The sequence below is a fragment of the Momordica charantia genome (genome assembly GCF_013281855.1).
Source record: "Momordica charantia cultivar OHB3-1 chromosome 7 unlocalized genomic scaffold, Mcharantia_2.0 BLBB01000007.1, whole genome shotgun sequence".
Classification (NCBI taxonomy): Eukaryota; Viridiplantae; Streptophyta; class Magnoliopsida; order Cucurbitales; family Cucurbitaceae; genus Momordica; species Momordica charantia.
In genome coordinates, this window is record NW_028275165.1 from 5,716,935 (window position 1) to 5,731,559 (window position 14,625).

Below are 14,625 nucleotides of genomic sequence, written 5' to 3' on the forward strand. Positions count from 1 at the left end.
AATGAACCGTGAACGTGTGTCCTGGAATTGTATCGAATTAATTAGAGTTCGTTTGATAATGATTTCTTTTTTCGGTTTTTTGTTTTTTCTATTTTTAGTTTTTGCTTTCTATTTTATGATTTTAAAAAACAAAAACCATGTATGATTTATAATATTTTTGTTTTTTTGTTTTTAAAAAAGAGAAATCAAATATGTTAAATGAATTGTGATGAGAAATATCGTTAATACTTTGGATTTAATTTGTAGTTTCTTTTGATACATATGATCGTAATTAATGAATAAATTTTCACAACGTTTTTTGTTTTGTTTTTCTTTTTGGTTTTTTAAATCCAGACGTTTATTATTTCAAAGAAAAATCTTTTTTAATGAATTCATGTGTTTATTTTTTAAATATTTCATGAATATATAAATATTATTATTACTTTTTTAATATATACGTTAATATTCGTGATTGGGCTAGTTCAAATTCCCACTTTGGGTGATGAGTAGAATTGGTTGATAGATATAACCAATTTGGTCCTAAAATTTGGTTCAATCTCATTTTCTCATATTCCGAGAGTTTGAAAACATCCATCTCATATGTTAGTAAAATTTGGGCTCAATCATTCGAACTCTTTCTTATGGTCCAACATACCGCATTTCTTTTATGGCTCATTAATCTTGGTTTTTTTTAGTACAATATGTGCTGTCGCTTTGACAGCTCATTAATATTGTTGGGGGTGAATCCCTTTCAACTCTGGCCCACGTTCCATCAAGTTGATTAATTTTAATGAAGGCACTAAGTTCTTTATTTACTAAACTATGCTTGAATTGACATTTTCTTTCTAGCTTTTGTCAATGGTAATTTTTAACTGAGCATAGCTCTTCAGAGGATCGAAATTAAATCTCTGATCACGAATGTTATTTAACTAAAAAGGAAGAAAAAATTATGATTTTTAAACTTTTCTCCATTTTGTATTTTCTTTTTCTATTTGATAATATATACAAAGTAGAAAGTACAAACTTTTCTCCCTTATCTAATTGTTCTATAAAAAAGACTGAAAAATATTGTCTAACTACGAATTCTAAGAGATTCAAATATGTTAAAAGGCGATATTGATTAAATTAGATTACAAAAAACCTTTAGATTAAAAAAACCTTAGAACCACAACAACCATTTTATAAAATACCAGCATTGGTGCATGAGTTTTCCTTAGTTTAAGTTGCTTGGCACGAAATCTTCACAAATCCTAATGAGTCATCTCCATAAGAGTTAGACTCTAGCAATCTAGAAGAATACTAGGATCAATCACATTCAACCAATAAAAACTTTCTCGATGCAAAAATCTTTGTTTCGTCTCGGCTCCTGTAAAAGTAACCTTATAATTATCTATGATGTTTTTGTTTTTTTTTTGTTATTATTAGTATTTCGCGAGAATATTACATTACAAATATATATGAATGTAGAAATAATGAATATTTAATCTAGGTTTACTAATGTCATACTAAACTATGCTCTTTTGATATCAACAATTATGGTTAGTAACAAAATGGAAAGAAACAAAATATAAAGATGTGTTATTTCTCATTGTTCAAGAATACTGGGTCCTTTAAAATCTTAGAATTTGATAAAAAAAACCTATACTATTTTAGATCAACAATGATAGAAGCCTTTCTAAAACAATGATGGTTTATCAAATAATTGTATTTCTCAAAAATTATAAATGAAAAAGAAACGAGAAATAAAAAACAAGAAAATAAGAAACAAAAAAGGTATAAAATGCGTCCAAAATAACCTTCTACAGGTTACATTTAAACGACTCTATTGTTTCCATTATTTATTTTGTCGTGTGTGTGTGGTGTTGTACTTGTTTCTTTATTTCATCTAAAAGAAGGAAACGTAGGATGTCGATTTGAAATCAACTCCATTAATAACTCGCTATAGTCTGCCATAACACACTACATTTATAAACACATCGTAATCAAGGTAGCTACAAATACCAGAATCACAAATTAAAAAACACAGCTCACCTTTCAAAATTATAAGCTAAATTTTAAATAACAGAAAAGAAAAAAAATAGAATGGTTACCTATCTGGAACAGAGTCTTTCCATCCTCATGTCTCTTTATAAACACCCCCAAGACAAGGAACCACAATTCAAAAAATTCCCAACGTTCTATTTTTCATTAAAGAAATGATGAGTTCATCATCATCTTCCTCAATCCTTACATTTTTCTCTGTCATTTTAATTTTGTCGCCATGGGTGTCTACTTGTTGTTTTGCTGAATGGATCTTTCTCCAATGTCTATCCAGCAACGGGCAGCCAAATTTCCCCATCTCTGAAGCCATCTTCACCCCCAACAATTCTTCGTTCTTACCAACTCTCAATTTCTACATCAGAAACCCTCGATTTCAAAACCCCCAAACCCCAAAGCCACTTGCCATTATCGCGGCGAAACACGAATCTCATGTCCAAGCAACTATTATTTGTGCCAAACGCGTTGGTCTACACATCAGAATCCGCAGCGGCGGCCATGATTACGAAGGCCTCTCCTACATCTCCCAACAGCCATTCATCGTCCTCGACCTATTCAATCTACGAGCCATTAATGTTAATATCGCAGACCAAAGCGCTTGGGTTCAAGCAGGGGCCACCATGGGGGAACTTTACTACGCTATTGCTAAGAGGAGCGGAGTCCACGCCTTCCCTGGAGGTGTTTGCCCGACGATGGGCGCTGGTGGACATATTTCAGGAGGCGGGTATGGCAATTTAATGAGAAAATTTGGGCTCTCCGTGGACAACATTGTGGATGCACAAATTGTAAATGTACATGGTCATATTCTAAACCGAAAACAAATGGGAGAGGATTTGTTCTGGGCCATTAGAGGAGGGGGAGGAGGGAGCTTTGGAGTCATTCTCTCATGGAAGATAAAGCTAGTTCCAGTCCCTTCAATAGTTACAGTGTTTAATGTTGGCAGAACCATAGAAGAAGGAGCAGCGGATGTCGTTTGGCAATGGCTGCAAGTTGCAGACAAGCTGGATGAGAATTTGTTCATAAGACTAATGCTACGCGCTTCCAAAGGGAAGAATAAGGGGGAGATGACAGGGAAGGCGTCATTGGTGGGTTTGTATCTTGGGCCAGCGGAGAAACTTTTGGGGATTGTGAATCAGAACATATCCAGTTTGAGACTGCAGAAACAGGAGTGTAGTGAAATTAGTTGGATTCAATCTGTTCTGTTTTGGTTTAATTTCCCAAATGGGACGGCCCCAGAGGCCTTACTAAGCAGGGAAATCCCATCTTTGCCCTTTCTCAAACGGAAATCGGACTACGTGAGAGAACCCATTCCGAGAGAAGGGATAGAAGCAATCTGGAAGGCGGTTATTGAAATTAAGGAAGTGGGTCTCGTTTGGAACCCTTATGGAGGGAGGATGAGCCAGATTTCAGAGGCAGCGACGCCATTTCCACACAGAGCAGGAGTAAAATTCAAACTCCAGTACTCTGCGAACTGGAAGGAAGGGGGCGATGAAGTGGCTGAGGAGAATATTGCATTGGTGAGACGATTGTACGAAGTGATGACGCCTTATGTGTCGAAGAATCCGAGAGAGGCGTTCTTGAATTACAGGGATATCGACGTGGGGAGCACCGCCCGTTGGAGCATGGAGGAAGGTAGGGTTTACGGGGCGAAGTATTTTAAGGGGAATTTTGAGAGATTGGTGAGCGTGAAGACGAAGGTTGATCCTGAAAATTTCTTCAGAAATGAACAGAGTATCCCTACTCGTTGATGTTGTGAGTGAATCGATACGAACGTCTAATAATATTGTATCTTGGGCTTCTAATTATGGTTTTGTTATGTATTTGAGCAAATTAGTTGGCCTGGCACAGCTTTGAATTCTTGATTTTCTACAACTTGTGTTACTAATCAATGCAAAACCTTATCATTGAATGTTAATTTACAATTATTAACGGCATTCTTTAGTTGGTTGTTGTGGGATCGAATCATAATTTGTGATTGATCCATTAATCTATATATATTCGAATCAAACATTAAAGAAAGTCAAGATAATTGGCCTGAAACCCCTGTCCATCGCCAAGGGCAAACCTTCTTGAATTGCCAATGCTTCGTCATAAGACCGAACCACAATAGAGAAGGAATTTCACTACACGGCCGTTATTATTGCCAATAACAACTCTCAAACTGCACATAAAGAAGCCGAAAGAAAAGAGACGTTTGTATTTACCTTGTAACACTCAACCAAAGGAGGCTGCCATTTGCAAGAGGATCTCGACCATTGAGGACTCGAAGGCACAAATTGAAGGGAAGTAGGTGGTTGGTATAATTCTCAGTCCAACTACCGAAAGAACCAAATAGGAATTTATTGATCCGTTAAATTATATTTAAATTTATGTTAATAGGAAAGCGAAAATAATTAGAAAATGGATGTTTACTAAATAAACGTGAATGCTTTTTTTTTTTAAATGTGTTTGTTCAAATATTGTTGGGTCACATTGAGATAACCAATAATTTTATTCAGTAATATGTAATTAGGTAACATATCACAATTATTTCAAAGTTTACTATTAAACATAATTACAATAACTTTATAAAATATAAAATTGTATGAATAGTTGTACTAAAAAAAATATGTACGAATAGTTTTATATTTTTGTTTTATATAATGGTTTTGTATTATTGAATGGAAAAGAACCAAGGAGATTTGTCCACGACATCCTCAGAGGAATAGGGGTTGATGACTCGATGGACGCTACTAATGTAAGTGAAAGCACAAGACGAATCAAACAAGGCCTATTTTTTGTTCTCCTTATTGACTTCCAATATTTTTGCTGATTTTCTTTCGTATAAGTAACTTCTTTTTTTTTTTTTTTTGGTATATATATATATAGAAATCGTTTCTTTTTTCCATAGAAATGTTGGAAACGAAGCGTAAAAAATGAAAGGGGTAATGAACCGTGAACGTGTGTCCTGGAATTGTATCGAATTAATTAGAGTTCGTTTGATAATGATTTCTTTTTTCGGTTTTTTGTTTTTTCTATTTTTAGTTTTTGCTTTCTATTTTATGATTTTAAAAAACAAAAACCATGTATGATTTATAATATTTTTGTTTTTTTGTTTTTAAAAAAGAGAAATCAAATATGTTAAATGAATTGTGATGAGAAATATCGTTAATACTTTGGATTTAATTTGTAGTTTCTTTTGATACATATGATCGTAATTAATGAATAAATTTTCACAACGTTTTTTGTTTTGTTTTTCTTTTTGGTTTTTTAAATCCAGACGTTTATTATTTCAAAGAAAAATCTTTTTTAATGAATTCATGTGTTTATTTTTTAAATATTTCATGAATATATAAATATTATTATTACTTTTTTAATATATACGTTAATATTCGTGATTGGGCTAGTTCAAATTCCCACTTTGGGTGATGAGTAGAATTGGTTGATAGATATAACCAATTTGGTCCTAAAATTTGGTTCAATCTCATTTTCTCATATTCCGAGAGTTTGAAAACATCCATCTCATATGTTAGTAAAATTTGGGCTCAATCATTCGAACTCTTTCTTATGGTCCAACATACCGCATTTCTTTTATGGCTCATTAATCTTGGTTTTTTTTAGTACAATATGTGCTGTCGCTTTGACAGCTCATTAATATTGTTGGGGGTGAATCCCTTTCAACTCTGGCCCACGTTCCATCAAGTTGATTAATTTTAATGAAGGCACTAAGTTCTTTATTTACTAAACTATGCTTGAATTGACATTTTCTTTCTAGCTTTTGTCAATGGTAATTTTTAACTGAGCATAGCTCTTCAGAGGATCGAAATTAAATCTCTGATCACGAATGTTATTTAACTAAAAAGGAAGAAAAAATTATGATTTTTAAACTTTTCTCCATTTTGTATTTTCTTTTTCTATTTGATAATATATACAAAGTAGAAAGTACAAACTTTTCTCCCTTATCTAATTGTTCTATAAAAAAGACTGAAAAATATTGTCTAACTACGAATTCTAAGAGATTCAAATATGTTAAAAGGCGATATTGATTAAATTAGATTACAAAAAACCTTTAGATTAAAAAAACCTTAGAACCACAACAACCATTTTATAAAATACCAGCATTGGTGCATGAGTTTTCCTTAGTTTAAGTTGCTTGGCACGAAATCTTCACAAATCCTAATGAGTCATCTCCATAAGAGTTAGACTCTAGCAATCTAGAAGAATACTAGGATCAATCACATTCAACCAATAAAAACTTTCTCGATGCAAAAATCTTTGTTTCGTCTCGGCTCCTGTAAAAGTAACCTTATAATTATCTATGATGTTTTTGTTTTTTTTTTGTTATTATTAGTATTTCGCGAGAATATTACATTACAAATATATATGAATGTAGAAATAATGAATATTTAATCTAGGTTTACTAATGTCATACTAAACTATGCTCTTTTGATATCAACAATTATGGTTAGTAACAAAATGGAAAGAAACAAAATATAAAGATGTGTTATTTCTCATTGTTCAAGAATACTGGGTCCTTTAAAATCTTAGAATTTGATAAAAAAAACCTATACTATTTTAGATCAACAATGATAGAAGCCTTTCTAAAACAATGATGGTTTATCAAATAATTGTATTTCTCAAAAATTATAAATGAAAAAGAAACGAGAAATAAAAAACAAGAAAATAAGAAACAAAAAAGGTATAAAATGCGTCCAAAATAACCTTCTACAGGTTACATTTAAACGACTCTATTGTTTCCATTATTTATTTTGTCGTGTGTGTGTGGTGCTGTACTTGTTTCTTTATTTCATCTAAAAGAAGGAAACGTAGGATGTCGATTTGAAATCAACTCCATTAATAACTCGCTATAGTCTGCCATAACACACTACATTTATAAACACATCGTAATCAAGGTAGCTACAAATACCAGAATCACAAATTAAAAAACACAGCTCACCTTTCAAAATTATAAGCTAAATTTTAAATAACAGAAAAGAAAAAAAATAGAATGGTTACCTATCTGGAACAGAGTCTTTCCATCCTCATGTCTCTTTATAAACACCCCCAAGACAAGGAACCACAATTCAAAAAATTCCCAACGTTCTATTTTTCATTAAAGAAATGATGAGTTCATCATCATCTTCCTCAATCCTTACATTTTTCTCTGTCATTTTAATTTTGTCGCCATGGGTGTCTACTTGTTGTTTTGCTGAATGGATCTTTCTCCAATGTCTATCCAGCAACGGGCAGCCAAATTTCCCCATCTCTGAAGCCATCTTCACCCCCAACAATTCTTCGTTCTTACCAACTCTCAATTTCTACATCAGAAACCCTCGATTTCAAAACCCCCAAACCCCAAAGCCACTTGCCATTATCGCGGCGAAACACGAATCTCATGTCCAAGCAACTATTATTTGTGCCAAACGCGTTGGTCTACACATCAGAATCCGCAGCGGCGGCCATGATTACGAAGGCCTCTCCTACATCTCCCAACAGCCATTCATCGTCCTCGACCTATTCAATCTACGAGCCATTAATGTTAATATCGCAGACCAAAGCGCTTGGGTTCAAGCAGGGGCCACCATGGGGGAACTTTACTACGCTATTGCTAAGAGGAGCGGAGTCCACGCCTTCCCTGGAGGTGTTTGCCCGACGATGGGCGCTGGTGGACATATTTCAGGAGGCGGGTATGGCAATTTAATGAGAAAATTTGGGCTCTCCGTGGACAACATTGTGGATGCACAAATTGTAAATGTACATGGTCATATTCTAAACCGAAAACAAATGGGAGAGGATTTGTTCTGGGCCATTAGAGGAGGGGGAGGAGGGAGCTTTGGAGTCATTCTCTCATGGAAGATAAAGCTAGTTCCAGTCCCTTCAATAGTTACAGTGTTTAATGTTGGCAGAACCATAGAAGAAGGAGCAGCGGATGTCGTTTGGCAATGGCTGCAAGTTGCAGACAAGCTGGATGAGAATTTGTTCATAAGACTAATGCTACGCGCTTCCAAAGGGAAGAATAAGGGGGAGATGACAGGGAAGGCGTCATTGGTGGGTTTGTATCTTGGGCCAGCGGAGAAACTTTTGGGGATTGTGAATCAGAACATATCCAGTTTGAGACTGCAGAAACAGGAGTGTAGTGAAATTAGTTGGATTCAATCTGTTCTGTTTTGGTTTAATTTCCCAAATGGGACGGCCCCAGAGGCCTTACTAAGCAGGGAAATCCCATCTTTGCCCTTTCTCAAACGGAAATCGGACTACGTGAGAGAACCCATTTCGAGAGAAGGGATAGAAGCAATCTGGAAGGCGGTTATTGAAATTAAGGAAGTGGGTCTCGTTTGGAACCCTTATGGAGGGAGGATGAGCCAGATTTCAGAGGCAGCGACGCCATTTCCACACAGAGCAGGAGTAAAATTCAAACTCCAGTACTCTGCGAACTGGAAGGAAGGGGGCGATGAAGTGGCTGAGGAGAATATTGCATTGGTGAGACGATTGTACGAAGTGATGACGCCTTATGTGTCGAAGAATCCGAGAGAGGCGTTCTTGAATTACAGGGATATCGACGTGGGGAGCACCGCCCGTTGGAGCATGGAGGAAGGTAGGGTTTACGGGGCGAAGTATTTTAAGGGGAATTTTGAGAGATTGGTGAGCGTGAAGACGAAGGTTGATCCTGAAAATTTCTTCAGAAATGAACAGAGTATCCCTACTCGTTGATGTTGTGAGTGAATTGATACGAACGTCTAATAATATTGTATCTTGGGCTTCTAATTATGGTTTTGTTATGTATTTGAGCAAATTAGTTGGCCTGGCACAGCTTTGAATTCTTGATTTTCTACAACTTGTGTTACTAATCAATGCAAAACCTTATCATTGAATGTTAATTTACAATTATTAACGGCATTCTTTAGTTGGTTGTTGTGGGATCGAATCATAATTTGTGATTGATCCATTAATCTATATATATTCGAATCAAACATTAAAGAAAGTCAAGATAATTGGCCTGAAACCCCTGTCCATCGCCAAGGGCAAACCTTCTTGAATTGCCAATGCTTCGTCATAAGACCGAACCACAATAGAGAAGGAATTTCACTACACGGCCGTTATTATTGCCAATAACAACTCTCAAACTGCACATAAAGAAGCCGAAAGAAAAGAGACGTTTGTATTTACCTTGTAACACTCAACCAAAGGAGGCTGCCATTTGCAAGAGGATCTCGACCATTGAGGACTCGAAGGCACAAATTGAAGGGAAGTAGGTGGTTGGTATAATTCTCAGTCCAACTACCGAAAGAACCAAATAGGAATTTATTGATCCGTTAAATTATATTTAAATTTATGTTAATAGGAAAGCGAAAATAATTAGAAAATGGATGTTTACTAAATAAACGTGAATGCTTTTTTTTTTAAATGTGTTTGTTCAAATATTGTTGGGTCACATTGAGATAACCAATAATTTTATTCAGTAATATGTAATTAGGTAACATATCACAATTATTTCAAAGTTTACTATTAAACATAATTACAATAACTTTATAAAATATAAAATTGTATGAATAGTTGTACTAAAAAAAATATGTACGAATAGTTTTATATTTTTGTTTTATATAATGGTTTTGTATTATTGAATGGAAAAGAACCAAGGAGATTTGTCCACGACATCCTCAGAGGAATAGGGGTTGATGACTCGATGGACGCTACTAATGTAAGTGAAAGCACAAGACGAATCAAACAAGGCCTATTTTTTGTTCTCCTTATTGACTTCCAATATTTTTGCTGATTTTCTTTCGTATAAGTAACTTCTTTTTTTTTTTTTTTGGTATATATATATATAGAAATCGTTTCTTTTTTCCATAGAAATGTTGGAAACGAATCGTAAAAAATGAAAGGGGTAATGAACCGTGAACTTGTGTCCTGGAATTGTATCGAATTAATTAGAGTTCGTTTGATAATGATTTCTTTTTTCGGTTTTTTGTTTTTTCTATTTTTAGTTTTTGCTTTCTATTTTATGATTTTAAAAAACAAAAACCATGTATGATTTATAATATTTTTGTTTTTTTGTTTTTAAAAAAGAGAAATCAAATATGTTAAATGAATTGTGATGAGAAATATCGTTAATACTTTGGATTTAATTTGTAGTTTCTTTTGATACATATGATCGTAATTAATGAATAAATTTTCACAACGTTTTTTGTTTTGTTTTTCTTTTTGGTTTTTTAAATCCAGACGTTTATTATTTCAAAGAAAAATCTTTTTTAATGAATTCATGTGTTTATTTTTTAAATATTTCATGAATATATAAATATTATTATTACTTTTTTAATATATACGTTAATATTCGTGATTGGGCTAGTTCAAATTCCCACTTTGGGTGATGAGTAGAATTGGTTGATAGATATAACCAATTTGGTCCTAAAATTTGGTTCAATCTCATTTTCTCATATTCCGAGAGTTTGAAAACATCCATCTCATATGTTAGTAAAATTTGGGCTCAATCATTCGAACTCTTTCTTATGGTCCAACATACCGCATTTCTTTTATGGCTCATTAATCTTGGTTTTTTTTAGTACAATATGTGCTGTCGCTTTGACAGCTCATTAATATTGTTGGGGGTGAATCCCTTTCAACTCTGGCCCACGTTCCATCAAGTTGATTAATTTTAATGAAGGCACTAAGTTCTTTATTTACTAAACTATGCTTGAATTGACATTTTCTTTCTAGCTTTTGTCAATGGTAATTTTTAACTGAGCATAGCTCTTCAGAGGATCGAAATTAAATCTCTGATCACGAATGTTATTTAACTAAAAAGGAAGAAAAAATTATGATTTTTAAACTTTTCTCCATTTTGTATTTTCTTTTTCTATTTGATAATATATACAAAGTAGAAAGTACAAACTTTTCTCCCTTATCTAATTGTTCTATAAAAAAGACTGAAAAATATTGTCTAACTACGAATTCTAAGAGATTCAAATATGTTAAAAGGCGATATTGATTAAATTAGATTACAAAAAACCTTTAGATTAAAAAAACCTTAGAACCACAACAACCATTTTATAAAATACCAGCATTGGTGCATGAGTTTTCCTTAGTTTAAGTTGCTTGGCACGAAATCTTCACAAATCCTAATGAGTCATCTCCATAAGAGTTAGACTCTAGCAATCTAGAAGAATACTAGGATCAATCACATTCAACCAATAAAAACTTTCTCGATGCAAAAATCTTTGTTTCGTCTCGGCTCCTGTAAAAGTAACCTTATAATTATCTATGATGTTTTTGTTTTTTTTTTGTTATTATTAGTATTTCGCGAGAATATTACATTACAAATATATATGAATGTAGAAATAATGAATATTTAATCTAGGTTTACTAATGTCATACTAAACTATGCTCTTTTGATATCAACAATTATGGTTAGTAACAAAATGGAAAGAAACAAAATATAAAGATGTGTTATTTCTCATTGTTCAAGAATACTGGGTCCTTTAAAATCTTAGAATTTGATAAAAAAAACCTATACTATTTTAGATCAACAATGATAGAAGCCTTTCTAAAACAATGATGGTTTATCAAATAATTGTATTTCTCAAAAATTATAAATGAAAAAGAAACGAGAAATAAAAAACAAGAAAATAAGAAACAAAAAAGGTATAAAATGCGTCCAAAATAACCTTCTACAGGTTACATTTAAACGACTCTATTGTTTCCATTATTTATTTTGTCGTGTGTGTGTGGTGTTGTACTTGTTTCTTTATTTCATCTAAAAGAAGGAAACGTAGGATGTCGATTTGAAATCAACTCCATTAATAACTCGCTATAGTCTGCCATAACACACTACATTTATAAACACATCGTAATCAAGGTAGCTACAAATACCAGAATCACAAATTAAAAAACACAGCTCACCTTTCAAAATTATAAGCTAAATTTTAAATAACAGAAAAGAAAAAAAATAGAATGGTTACCTATCTGGAACAGAGTCTTTCCATCCTCATGTCTCTTTATAAACACCCCCAAGACAAGGAACCACAATTCAAAAAATTCCCAACGTTCTATTTTTCATTAAAGAAATGATGAGTTCATCATCATCTTCCTCAATCCTTACATTTTTCTCTGTCATTTTAATTTTGTCGCCATGGGTGTCTACTTGTTGTTTTGCTGAATGGATCTTTCTCCAATGTCTATCCAGCAACGGGCAGCCAAATTTCCCCATCTCTGAAGCCATCTTCACCCCCAACAATTCTTCGTTCTTACCAACTCTCAATTTCTACATCAGAAACCCTCGATTTCAAAACCCCCAAACCCCAAAGCCACTTGCCATTATCGCGGCGAAACACGAATCTCATGTCCAAGCAACTATTATTTGTGCCAAACGCGTTGGTCTACACATCAGAATCCGCAGCGGCGGCCATGATTACGAAGGCCTCTCCTACATCTCCCAACAGCCATTCATCGTCCTCGACCTATTCAATCTACGAGCCATTAATGTTAATATCGCAGACCAAAGCGCTTGGGTTCAAGCAGGGGCCACCATGGGGGAACTTTACTACGCTATTGCTAAGAGGAGCGGAGTCCACGCCTTCCCTGGAGGTGTTTGCCCGACGATGGGCGCTGGTGGACATATTTCAGGAGGCGGGTATGGCAATTTAATGAGAAAATTTGGGCTCTCCGTGGACAACATTGTGGATGCACAAATTGTAAATGTACATGGTCATATTCTAAACCGAAAACAAATGGGAGAGGATTTGTTCTGGGCCATTAGAGGAGGGGGAGGAGGGAGCTTTGGAGTCATTCTCTCATGGAAGATAAAGCTAGTTCCAGTCCCTTCAATAGTTACAGTGTTTAATGTTGGCAGAACCATAGAAGAAGGAGCAGCGGATGTCGTTTGGCAATGGCTGCAAGTTGCAGACAAGCTGGATGAGAATTTGTTCATAAGACTAATGCTACGCGCTTCCAAAGGGAAGAATAAGGGGGAGATGACAGGGAAGGCGTCATTGGTGGGTTTGTATCTTGGGCCAGCGGAGAAACTTTTGGGGATTGTGAATCAGAACATATCCAGTTTGAGACTGCAGAAACAGGAGTGTAGTGAAATTAGTTGGATTCAATCTGTTCTGTTTTGGTTTAATTTCCCAAATGGGACGGCCCCAGAGGCCTTACTAAGCAGGGAAATCCCATCTTTGCCCTTTCTCAAACGGAAATCGGACTACGTGAGAGAACCCATTTCGAGAGAAGGGATAGAAGCAATCTGGAAGGCGGTTATTGAAATTAAGGAAGTGGGTCTCGTTTGGAACCCTTATGGAGGGAGGATGAGCCAGATTTCAGAGGCAGCGACGCCATTTCCACACAGAGCAGGAGTAAAATTCAAACTCCAGTACTCTGCGAACTGGAAGGAAGGGGGCGATGAAGTGGCTGAGGAGAATATTGCATTGGTGAGACGATTGTACGAAGTGATGACGCCTTATGTGTCGAAGAATCCGAGAGAGGCGTTCTTGAATTACAGGGATATCGACGTGGGGAGCACCGCCCGTTGGAGCATGGAGGAAGGTAGGGTTTACGGGGCGAAGTATTTTAAGGGGAATTTTGAGAGATTGGTGAGCGTGAAGACGAAGGTTGATCCTGAAAATTTCTTCAGAAATGAACAGAGTATCCCTACTCGTTGATGTTGTGAGTGAATTGATACGAACGTCTAATAATATTGTATCTTGGGCTTCTAATTATGGTTTTGTTATGTATTTGAGCAAATTAGTTGGCCTGGCACAGCTTTGAATTCTTGATTTTCTACAACTTGTGTTACTAATCAATGCAAAACCTTATCATTGAATGTTAATTTACAATTATTAACGGCATTCTTTAGTTGGTTGTTGTGGGATCGAATCATAATTTGTGATTGATCCATTAATCTATATATATTCGAATCAAACATTAAAGAAAGTCAAGATAATTGGCCTGAAACCCCTGTCCATCGCCAAGGGCAAACCTTCTTGAATTGCCAATGCTTCGTCATAAGACCGAACCACAATAGAGAAGGAATTTCACTACACGGCCGTTATTATTGCCAATAACAACTCTCAAACTGCACATAAAGAAGCCGAAAGAAAAGAGACGTTTGTATTTACCTTGTAACACTCAACCAAAGGAGGCTGCCATTTGCAAGAGGATCTCGACCATTGAGGACTCGAAGGCACAAATTGAAGGGAAGTAGGTGGTTGGTATAATTCTCAGTCCAACTACCGAAAGAACCAAATAGGAATTTATTGATCCGTTAAATTATATTTAAATTTATGTTAATAGGAAAGCGAAAATAATTAGAAAATGGATGTTTACTAAATAAACGTGAATGCTTTTTTTTTTTAAATGTGTTTGTTCAAATATTGTTGGGTCACATTGAGATAACCAATAATTTTATTCAGTAATATGTAATTAGGTAACATATCACAATTATTTCAAAGTTTACTATTAAACATAATTACAATAACTTTATAAAATATAAAATTGTATGAATAGTTGTACTAAAAAAAATATGTACGAATAGTTTTATATTTTTGTTTTATATAATGGTTTTGTATTATTGAATGGAAAAGAACCAAGGAGATTTGTCCACGACATCCTCAGAGGAATAGGGGTTGATGACTCGATGGA

At 34.7% G+C, this 14,625-nt stretch overlaps 3 pseudogenes; all 3 read left to right on the plus strand.

Moving 5' to 3' along the window:
• The first annotated feature begins 1,832 nt into the window (after positions 1 to 1,832).
• Positions 1,833 to 4,421, plus strand: LOC148210064 (berberine bridge enzyme-like 14 pseudogene; annotated as a pseudogene).
• Positions 4,422 to 6,784: 2,363 nt separating this feature from the next.
• On the plus strand, positions 6,785 to 9,363 carry LOC148210065 (berberine bridge enzyme-like 14 pseudogene; annotated as a pseudogene).
• Positions 9,364 to 11,714: 2,351 nt separating this feature from the next.
• Positions 11,715 to 14,303, plus strand: LOC148210066 (berberine bridge enzyme-like 14 pseudogene; annotated as a pseudogene).
• Positions 14,304 to 14,625: the final 322 nt, after the last annotated feature.